This window comes from Grammomys surdaster, unplaced genomic scaffold (genome assembly GCF_004785775.1).
Source record: "Grammomys surdaster isolate TR1022 unplaced genomic scaffold, NIH_TR_1.0 67, whole genome shotgun sequence".
Taxonomy (NCBI): domain Eukaryota; kingdom Metazoa; phylum Chordata; class Mammalia; order Rodentia; family Muridae; genus Grammomys; species Grammomys surdaster.
In genome coordinates, this window is record NW_021604569.1 from 6,701,431 (window position 1) to 6,711,434 (window position 10,004).

Consider the following 10,004-nt stretch of genomic DNA (forward strand, 5'->3'; position numbering starts at 1 on the left):
TGTGTGTGTGTGTGTGTGTGTGTGTGTGTGTGTGTGTGTGTGTGTGTAAATAGGCCCACAGATGGAGGTTTGTCTAAGGTCAGTGACACACACAAAATGATTATGCCAGCATCCTTGGGGACACTTACTAACCATCAATAACTACATGTACCACACTTGAATATACTGCCTAACATAGTAAGCACTCAGGAAAAGCATTCTTCCTGGAAGATTTGGCCTTGGATCATGCTGTTTGCCCACCTGGACTGTGGTGATGTTGTTCAAGGCCTGCCTGAATTCTACCTCCCTCTTAATCAGCCTACCTCTCTGTTCTCTGAATTGTTATGCACCCAAGACATTCACACAGGTTAGCAGTCTGCAACCTTGTTGGAATTGTTTGTATCTGTAAGAAACATCTGAAACATGGCAGTTTGCATGTTATCTAATTTTGAAGTTATTTGAAACACTGTTCTTAGCTATGATGAAGATATTTCCTCAGTTAAAAATTTAACAAAATTAACTCTTCAGTAAGAAGTATAGTCACCTGTCAGAATTATTTTACATCAGTAATAAATATGTGAATGAAATCTTTGGTGTATACCACTTTGGCCATAGGTATTGATAATGTGTGCAATTGTATACTTAGGGAAGAAAGCTCAAGGGAAGTCAGTATTGGACAGTTTGTTTGTTTGTTTCTTTGTTTTAATAATGCTTCATTTTGTCTGACAAGTAAGTGTTAGTACCCCTCTAATAGTGGCTCTGGAGCTGGGGTGGCATTGGTGTATTAGAGGACACCAAGTGTGTAAGTGGATTAGAAAGTATACTGATGTTTGACATGATAATCTCTGAATGGTCCCCACAAACACTTCACCATGAATGTGCTCAGGAGCGTAAAGGAATCAGGAAAGCATAGACTCTGACCACAGAGCTTCACCACAAGAGACTGTGGGTTAGGTTGTGTACATACTCAGTCTTCAAGGTCAGCTTTGCACATGTATGAAAGAGGCAGAATACTGTGAGAAGAAAGAGCCACTGAGACAAAACTTGCTAACACAGGGAAGTCTAGGAGGGAAAGAGACTGAACATGGAAGACTACTTACAAGATTAATTTTATAGTCTATGCCCTCCAAAAGCCAGAATTGTCTTTTATGAGATCTGTGGATTTCCATGTTTTATTCTCCAGTTCTGTAAGTACTTGGCCTTTAATTGTCCTGAAAACCTAAAGGATAGACATGTTTAAATGCTCCAAATGAATCAAAATAAGTAAATAGATGAATGCAAACAAAAAATTCAAATATGCCTCCTTTCAGTAAATATTTTTATTAACTTAGCAAAGCCACAGCCTATAATGTATAAAAGTAAGTTGCAGATTACCTAGCTTGCTAAACTGCACACTGAGCGGTGGGGCTACCTGACCTACCTTCCTCATTCTTCCTGCCAAGGTGGGCAAATACAGGGCAGACTTATAGAAGCATATCGACAGAGATGGGGTGGGGTAATTAGAGAGGGCAGGATAGCATCCAGTTGCCCATTCTCGGGCCCAACAGCACAGCATTAGACATTTCATTAGGAATAAAACACCCCAGAGACTCGCCTTGTCCCACAGTTAACACTCAACCTCGTCCTCCTCTCTCAGAAGTGGACATCGCAGTGAGTTTACATTTACTGTGCCAGTGAGTGTCCTTATGTGCATATTTTGCACCCACAACATAATATAGTGTACAAACTTCATGTCATGACTTCATGCTGTACATATCCTTACATAGGTTTTTAGATCCTAAATTATACCTCTTAGAGTAATATATTTTGACAAGGTAACTGAAACTTATAACTATTCAACAGTATTCTAGTTTATGAATCTCCTAAAATGCATTTATCTATTTCCTGTCAGTAAATGTTGACATTGTATTTCAGGCTTGTTTTTGGTTTTATTCTTTCTATGAAGTGTCTTACTCTGTGGTTCAGGCTGGCTTTGAGCTTGCCACATAACCCAGGCTGAAGTCATGATCCTCCTGCCTCAGTCTCTGGAATGCTGGGATTACACACATATGCCACCACACCTAGCTTCAACTTTCCCCCTTAACATTCCAGCATTTATCCTCTGATATTCCATCAGTATGCCCTGAACATTGTTTTTGTACATATATTGGTTGAATGACACGTCCATTTTCAATCTGTTAAATTCCAGCGTGGGCTCCTGCCAGGAGCACTCGTGACTCTGTTCTGCGCGGCCACTGACAGCTACATCAGTCAGGACAGTTCTGTTGTAGTAATAGCCCCAAATCTCAGTGGCTTGGTTCAGAAGTTGTTCTTTGTTCATGAAGGGACTTGGCTGATGGAGGCTCCATCTGACACTTGGCTTTATAAGGCAGGAAAGAGATTAGCCAGGCTCAGGTGCGGCCAGTAATTTTCCTCCATAGAAATGATATGCCTTTACGTTTAATGGACCCAAACAAGCCACTATCAGCCTTAAGTTCAAAGTTCCATTCCTACCCTCAAGATCTTAATGTCTGCAGGAGCTGACAAACTGCAGTTTCCATAGTCCAGAGAAAGTGAAGAGGTACCATCACTTCCGTTTGGCTTACTTTAGGGAGCTTAGTGTGTGGTTACAGTTGCATGTGTACTGGTCACTTGTGTTTCCTCTTCCTGTTCTTATGTTTTCTCTCGTTTTTCTAGATAGGATTTCTCTGTATAGCCCTCCCTGGCTGTTCTGAAACCTGCTTTGTAGACCAGATGGCCTCAGAACTCACCAAGATCCACCTGCTTCTGCCTCCCGATTACTGGGATCAAAGTTGTGAGCCATGGGCTCTTCTTCCCATTCCTAATCCGTTTGTACTACTCCTGGCAATATCAAAAACTACTTATAAAGGTCAGAAGGTCAGTTCTCTTAGTACTAGCAGCCAAGATCCAAGATGACTTCATGAGGTCTAGCAAGGGCCTCTAGGTTGCATCCTCATGCAGCAGAATGTGGAAGACAAGCTCAGCCATTGCTATGTAAAGTCTTCTAGACTAGAAAGCTGGACATAGTAGCACATACTTGTAATCTCAGCATTCAGGCAGGAGGATTGCAATTTTGAAGCCAACCTGGGCTACACAGTAAGACTACCTAAACAAAACAAAAAACATTTCTTAATGTTCTCAAAGTGATAGCATATGTGTAGGCTGTGCCAGAGATGATTTTGTTGAATTAATTTCTTTGTCCTGTTCTGTAATAGATTCCTTAAGATTTACTTTATTCTGTGTGTGCTAGCATGAATATGTGTGCAGTATCCACAGCATCCAGAAGAGAGCACCTGAGCCACCAGAGCTGGAGTTATAGACAGCTGTGAGCCCTTAACTTGAAAGTGCCGATAGGGAACCAACTCCAGTTCCCTGCAAGAGCAAGTGCTCTCAATACTGAACATCTGTCTAGCTCCACTATTTCGTTTTGTGTTATTGACTCTTTATAAAAATATCTTTTAGCTTGTAGCCACCTTATATATTTTATTGTTTATTTTTCTTAGCAATTTACATCACTTATTTAATAAAGAATGTGAACAGACCATAGTAAGAAAACAAACTAGCTCAAATTCCGGAGAGGTTTTACTATAAAGGACTTAGCTAAGCAGACATTAAATAATTTTTATACTAAAGGGGATATGGAAATAAAAGCTGAACAAAAGAAAACAGAAGCATTAGAACAGGCGGTGATGGCGCATGCCTTTAATCCCGGCAATTGGGAGGCAGAGACAGACAGTCTCTCTTGAGTTTGAGGCCAGTTTGGTCTATATCAAGTTCCAGGACAGCCAGGGTTACAGAGAGAAAAACCCTGTCTCAGAAAACAAAAAACAACAACAATAAAACCAGCAAACAAACAAACAAAAGAGAATCATTAAGACCTAGAAACACAGAGGAGGGGCTTCCAGAGATATGATTCTAATAAATTCCAGATTTTTCAGGCCATTGTGATGGCTCAGTAAAGGCTCCTAGCACCAAGCCTGATGTCCTGAGTTCAATCCCTGAGAACCACATAGTGGAAGAAGAAAACTGACTCCTGCAAGTCACCCTCTAACTTTAATGCCATGCCAGGCCATAGATGAGGTATCCCAGGCCTGTGAGCTGTCTGGAGACATGGCTGCTCCATGAACAGTGCTCTAATCAAAGGAAACTTAGATTCACCTCGACCAGAAGGGGATAGGGAGAGACCATGATGCGTGTGAGGAGACAACCCAGGAAGAGAAAAACTTCATTTCAGGTGGGAAATTGGGACTCCAACCATGAATGTCAGTCAGGAACCATTGTTCCTTTGTTGGGCTGTGTCATTTTCTTCGGTATAATTTTGGATATAAGGCAGCCTTCGTAACCACATGCAGTTCTCTGAGGATGGTACCACCTCTCAGAAGTTGGATAGATAGATACCTGTAGATTTTATCTTCTACTTTCTTTTAATATTCTTAAAACAAATCTCCTCTGCTGCACATACAAGCCTCTTGGATGATTTTTAACTTTTTAAATTGTAATGAAAACAGTTTTAATAAATAAAAATTTAAATATCAAAAAAGCGAAGTAAAACACAATCTGTATTACTGACAAGTCTCTGAGATGCATTTGAAATCCCATAAACAAGCTCAAGGAAATCATTTAGTTTATTGTAGAGTTGGCATCTCACATGCCTGGAGCCAGCTCTTAATGAACAGCATCAGGACAGTTGAATATGGAATCTGAAAAAAGATTGAGGTTATGACAGACTCCATATACTAGGATAAAATCTACGTGGATCAGAGTACTATACATAAAGGATGACAAAGTGGGAGAAAACCGTGCTAGGTTCACTGCATAAGACAAGCAGGCGACGCATTCATTAAGAATGAGCATGAAAATAACAAAAAGATAAAAGCCCAATGAAAGCTGCAGAGATCCCAGGCCGCTCCATAACAATTTCAGTTCCCAAAATAATGTAGTGATATGCTGAGGCGTGATGAAGTGTGTGGATACATGCTCAGATCTGACTTGCACTACTGAAAAGAAACAAACCTGGATATGCAGTAACACTGAAAGCAGAGGGCAGCAGCCAGAGACAGAAACGCTAAACAATACATAGGTAAGGCCATATGGACACGCAATATACCCAGCATTGTAGCATCAGTATTTATTGAGGCTCATTGCCCACTTAAGCCAGTTGAATTTGAAAAAGGCACTATGTCTTCTGCAAGAATGGGGATTGCTGCCGGACAGTGGTGGCACATGCCTTTAATCCCAGCACTTGGGAGGCAGAGGCAGGAGGATTTCTGAGTTCGAGGCCAGCCTGGTCTACAGAGTGAGTTCCAGGACAGCCTGGGCTATACAGAGAAACCCTGTCTCGAAAAAAAAGAAAAAGAATGGAGATTGCCATAACTGGTATATTCCTACACTGTGCTCAGGAAGACACAGATGAGGTAAACTTAACAACCATGCCTTATCTGTGAGTACAATCCAGCAGAAAAAAATACTGGGAAGAAAGTGATGTATCACTGTCCCATCTGCAGCTGCAGTAGCTCTACCTATTATAAGTCAGTGGATTGTGTGCAGAACATAGCTCATGTCCCTGAGCTTGGCTCCTCGGAACTCTGTGAGTCAGGTACAACAGCACACATTTGTAACCCCAGTACCACATAGGAAACACTTGAAGCAAAGCTCCTTGGAGTTTGCAGCCTAGCTAATCTGATGCACACAGCTACAAACAAGAGACTCTGTTTCAAGAAAAATGGGCCATAACTAAAGCAAGGTTATGATCGCCTAATGGGCACCAGGGCACACTGGTCCCTGTACTTACATGCATATGCATACACACATCATACACAGTTTTGTAAGATTTGTTTTTATGAGTGTCTTGCCTGCATGTTTGTGTCTGAGCTGCATACATGTCTGGCTCCCGCAGAGGTCAAAAGAGGATGCTGGGTCTCCTGGAACTGGAAGGTTGTGAGCTTCCTTGTTGGTGCTGGAAACCAAATCCAAGTCCTCTGCAAGAACAGCAAGTGCTCTAAACCTCTGATACATTGCCCCAGCCCTGAAAAAAAAATTAAAAAGATAGTCAAGGGACATCAATGAGAAGTAGACGACAATGTAGTGATTCAAAGCATACAGGAAATGGTCTAAATGTTGAATTGTGAGTCTAGTTAAACCAAGTATGTGAGAAGTGTGAGAAAATGCTTACAATCCTATATGCATCTCTCACTCTTCAGAGGTGAAGAAAACAAATGACTAGACAGAATAAGCTATGGTTCTGGGGAAGCCAGATCTGGGCTGTTTCTGAGAATAAAGAGCAAGCCTGGAGAGATGGCTCAGTGGTTAGGACTGCTCTGGCTGCTCTTCCAGAGGCCCTGAGTTCAATTACCAGCAACCACATGGTGGCTCATAGCCATCTGTAATGGGATCTGAACCCCTCTTCTGGTGTGTCTGAAGATAGCTGCAGTGTGCTCATACAAATAAATCTTTTAAAAATAATTTTTAAAAAGACTAGAGGATATTGCATTGGTTAAAAGTGGATTTTGAGTTATCAGATACCTAAAGGTTATTAAGTAGATTTATAAATCCCTGTTTTTTAAATTTTTAATCTATACTTAAACAAATATTTTAAGAAATCTTTAAAGATGGCTACATTTCCCCTGCTTTTTGCCAGCAATATTCCAATTTTGTTCAGATATCAAGTATCCAATTTCCTAACTGAGGCTGGCTCTCTCCTAAGCCTGTAAGGTGGTATTTGATTTGTGTGCACTAGTGGCAGTGAGCAAACTCCCTTGTGATTATTCATTTAAAAATATGCACAGGATTATGGACAGTAGTGAGAGGTAAAGAAGGGTATGTCTGCTGGAGTGCCAGCAGATGATAACATCCCTGACGTTTTCAAACAGGTGTGCATTTCTTCCCCTGGAGCCTTTAACAATCTAACTTGGAGTACCATACTGCCTTCCTGAAGCACTGTCATTTTTAAATTTATTTTTGCTTCAGTGCAGTGCTATTTTACCTTCATGTATGTGTGTGTGTGTGTGTGTGTGTGTGTGTGTGTGTGTGTGTGGTGTGTGTGTGGTGTGTGTGTGTGTGTGTGTGTGTGAGGGTGTTGAATTCCCTGGAATTAGAGTTATAGAAAGTTGTGAGCTGCCATGTAAGTGCTGGGAATTGAACCCAGGTCCATTGCAAGAGTAGCCAGTACTCTTAACCACTGAGCCATCCCTCCATCCTTTAAATCTCATTATTTTGATGCTTAAATTATCCTAAATTTAGACACTGGGTACATGACTCCACTTTTTGGTTTTGCTTTGTGTGGTTTGAACACTTCCAGACCATCTGGCATGAGATACTTTGAGCTCAGCCCATTTTCCCTGTTTCTCTCTGGAATCTGCTCTCCATGAGTTCCTCAGAGTGCAGAGGGGTTTGGAAACTGGTTCCTAACCAGGCTCATTTCTGTTGCCATGCTTTAGCTTCCCAGCCTACTCTGGATTCAAAGAGGAGGCACACGTATGTAGTGTTAACTTCTCTATTTCTCAAAAGAGTTCGTCTATACCATAAGCCAATGATAAGTGCTGACAGTTCTGAACCCAGTTCAGAAAGTTCTGAAAGGATTCATTCAAACTCTCTATTTTAAAATTGCAGCTTTTCTCTTAGTCAGTGAGAAATTTGGCTGTAATTATCTGAAATCCATCAATAGCTCTGTTGAAGCCCTGTATGGGTCAGTCTTCTGCCCCGCCCATGCTGGCCACGCCATTCTCTCTAGTGCTGCCCTCATTACAGAGCACCATAGCCTACTGTTCTTGATTACCCCTGGTGACACCATCTTATACGAGGTGCCATCATGTCTCATCTGTCTTATCAGTTTGTCTTAGCAGTAGACAGACACTGTCAAACTGAAGAGAGAAGAGCTATTGACTTAACTTTTATATTGAAATAGCAATATTTTTTTAAAACTATCTACTCAAAAAATGCTATTGGATTTTAAGAAGTAGGTTTTAAATATCTTGAACTAAACACCGTGATGTTAACATAAAGACACACAGAACAACAGCCTGAATGAACCCTCGCTTATACATCCAAGTGATTTCTAACAAAGGTGCCAAGACAATTTAGTGCAGAAAGGGCGCATTTTTACCAAATGGTGCTGGGAAGTCCTTACGTCCACATGTCAAAGGATGGACTCAAATCAGTTACCTAGTGCCATATACAAAAGTTTGCTCAGGTTTTTGCACACTGGCATACATCTATACTCGAGAAAGAATACAGAACTGTGAGTCTGAGGTGAGACTGTCAGTTCAAGTCAGTCTGAGCTACACAGTAAGATGCTGTTTCAAAAAATAAAAACAAAAATTAATTCAAAATCACCAAAGACTTAAATATAGAACCTAAAACTATAAAGATCTAATTTAGCATTATTTTGACCAATCTATCAAGTTCTTCCTTTGTATCTTGTAAGCCTGAGATTCTTTACAGGCCTTGGAAGAACAATTCTCAACTTCATATGGAAAAACAAAAACCCAGGATAGCTAAAACAATCTTGTACAATAAAAGAACTTCTGGAGGTTATCATCCCTGATTTCAAGCTCTACTACAGAGCTATAGTAATAAAAATACTGCATGGTATTGGTATAGAAACAGGTTGATCAATGGAATTGAATTGAAAACCCTGAAATAAACCTACACACCTATGGACACTTGATTTTTTACAAAGAAGCCAAAACTATACAATGGAAAAAAAAAGCATCTTCAACAAATGATGCTGGTCTAACTGGATTTCTGAATGTACAAGAATGCAAATAGATCCGTATTTATCACCCTACACAAAACTGAAACCCAAGTGGATCAATGACCTCTACATAAAACCAGTTAAATCTAATAGAAAAGAACGTGGGAAGCTGTTCCTGTTGATTTGCTAGATGGACTAACATGCCTGTCAAGTTGTCTTCTAAATTTTAGTCATGTTTATGCCTATAAAATAGTATGACCCGAGAAGTTTCGTTTTGCCACAGTCAGAAGTGACTGCAGAGACTTATAGCTAGTCAGAGTAAAGAGGAGAGATGACTGTGGACACCCACATCACCCCTCCAAGGCTCAGGGAGAATGTAAGAGCCAGAGAAAAGCAGGAGAAGGTCTGGAATGCTCGTTCCCAGGCACTGCCAGGGATGCTGCACTCTCAACCTCACAGTAACCTAACCTGTGATTATCTTCACAGGGTTAGGGTTAGGGTTAGGGTTAGGGTTAGGGTTAGGGTTAGGATTTCAGGGTTAGGGTTCAGGTTAGGGTTAGGGCTGTTCAACACTATCATGAAAGGGAGATTGGCTTGTGAGGCTTGTCCCATTAGAGGACTTACACAACTTTAATGACTGACTGGAAAGGGAGCGACCTTTTCAATGGTCTGGCTACCAGTTAGGTGCCCATGTTCCTATAAACAGGCTCTCACACATGGTTCTGTGAGCATCCTCCTGTCCTGGATGCACTTACATACCTCTCATCCCTGATGGGGAAAGTCCTTCCAGGTGGGGTCTGTTGGTGAAACACTTACATCCCTGTGAATAATCCCTCACCTATGCTCTATAGTAGGTGCCCAATATAGTTGTTGGTTTCAAAGGGTAAACATTGGTGAAAATGTATGGTAGGACCTAAGAAGGAGAAGTCACTGTTACTTATGTCTCATCTTTCGGAGGGATTTTAATGACACCTAAGTATTGAGACTACAATTGTGTCCCACCACATCTAGTTTAAAATCCAAAAGAGCTGGGTTTGGTGGTGGCACATGCCTTTAATCCCAGCACTTGGGAGGCAGAGGCAGGCGGATTTCTGAGTTCGAGGCCAGCCTGGTCTACAGGGTGAGTTTCAGGACAGCCAGGGCTATACAGAGAAACTCTGTCTCAGAAATAAATAAATAAATAAATAAATAAATAAATAAATAAAATCCAAAAGAATAAAAATTTTCATACAGTTTCATGCATACCAGGAAGCTTTGACCTTCTTAGCTACAGCTGAGGCTGGTCTACCCATGATCCTCTTGTCTGTATTTCCAAGTGCTGGGATTACAGCTC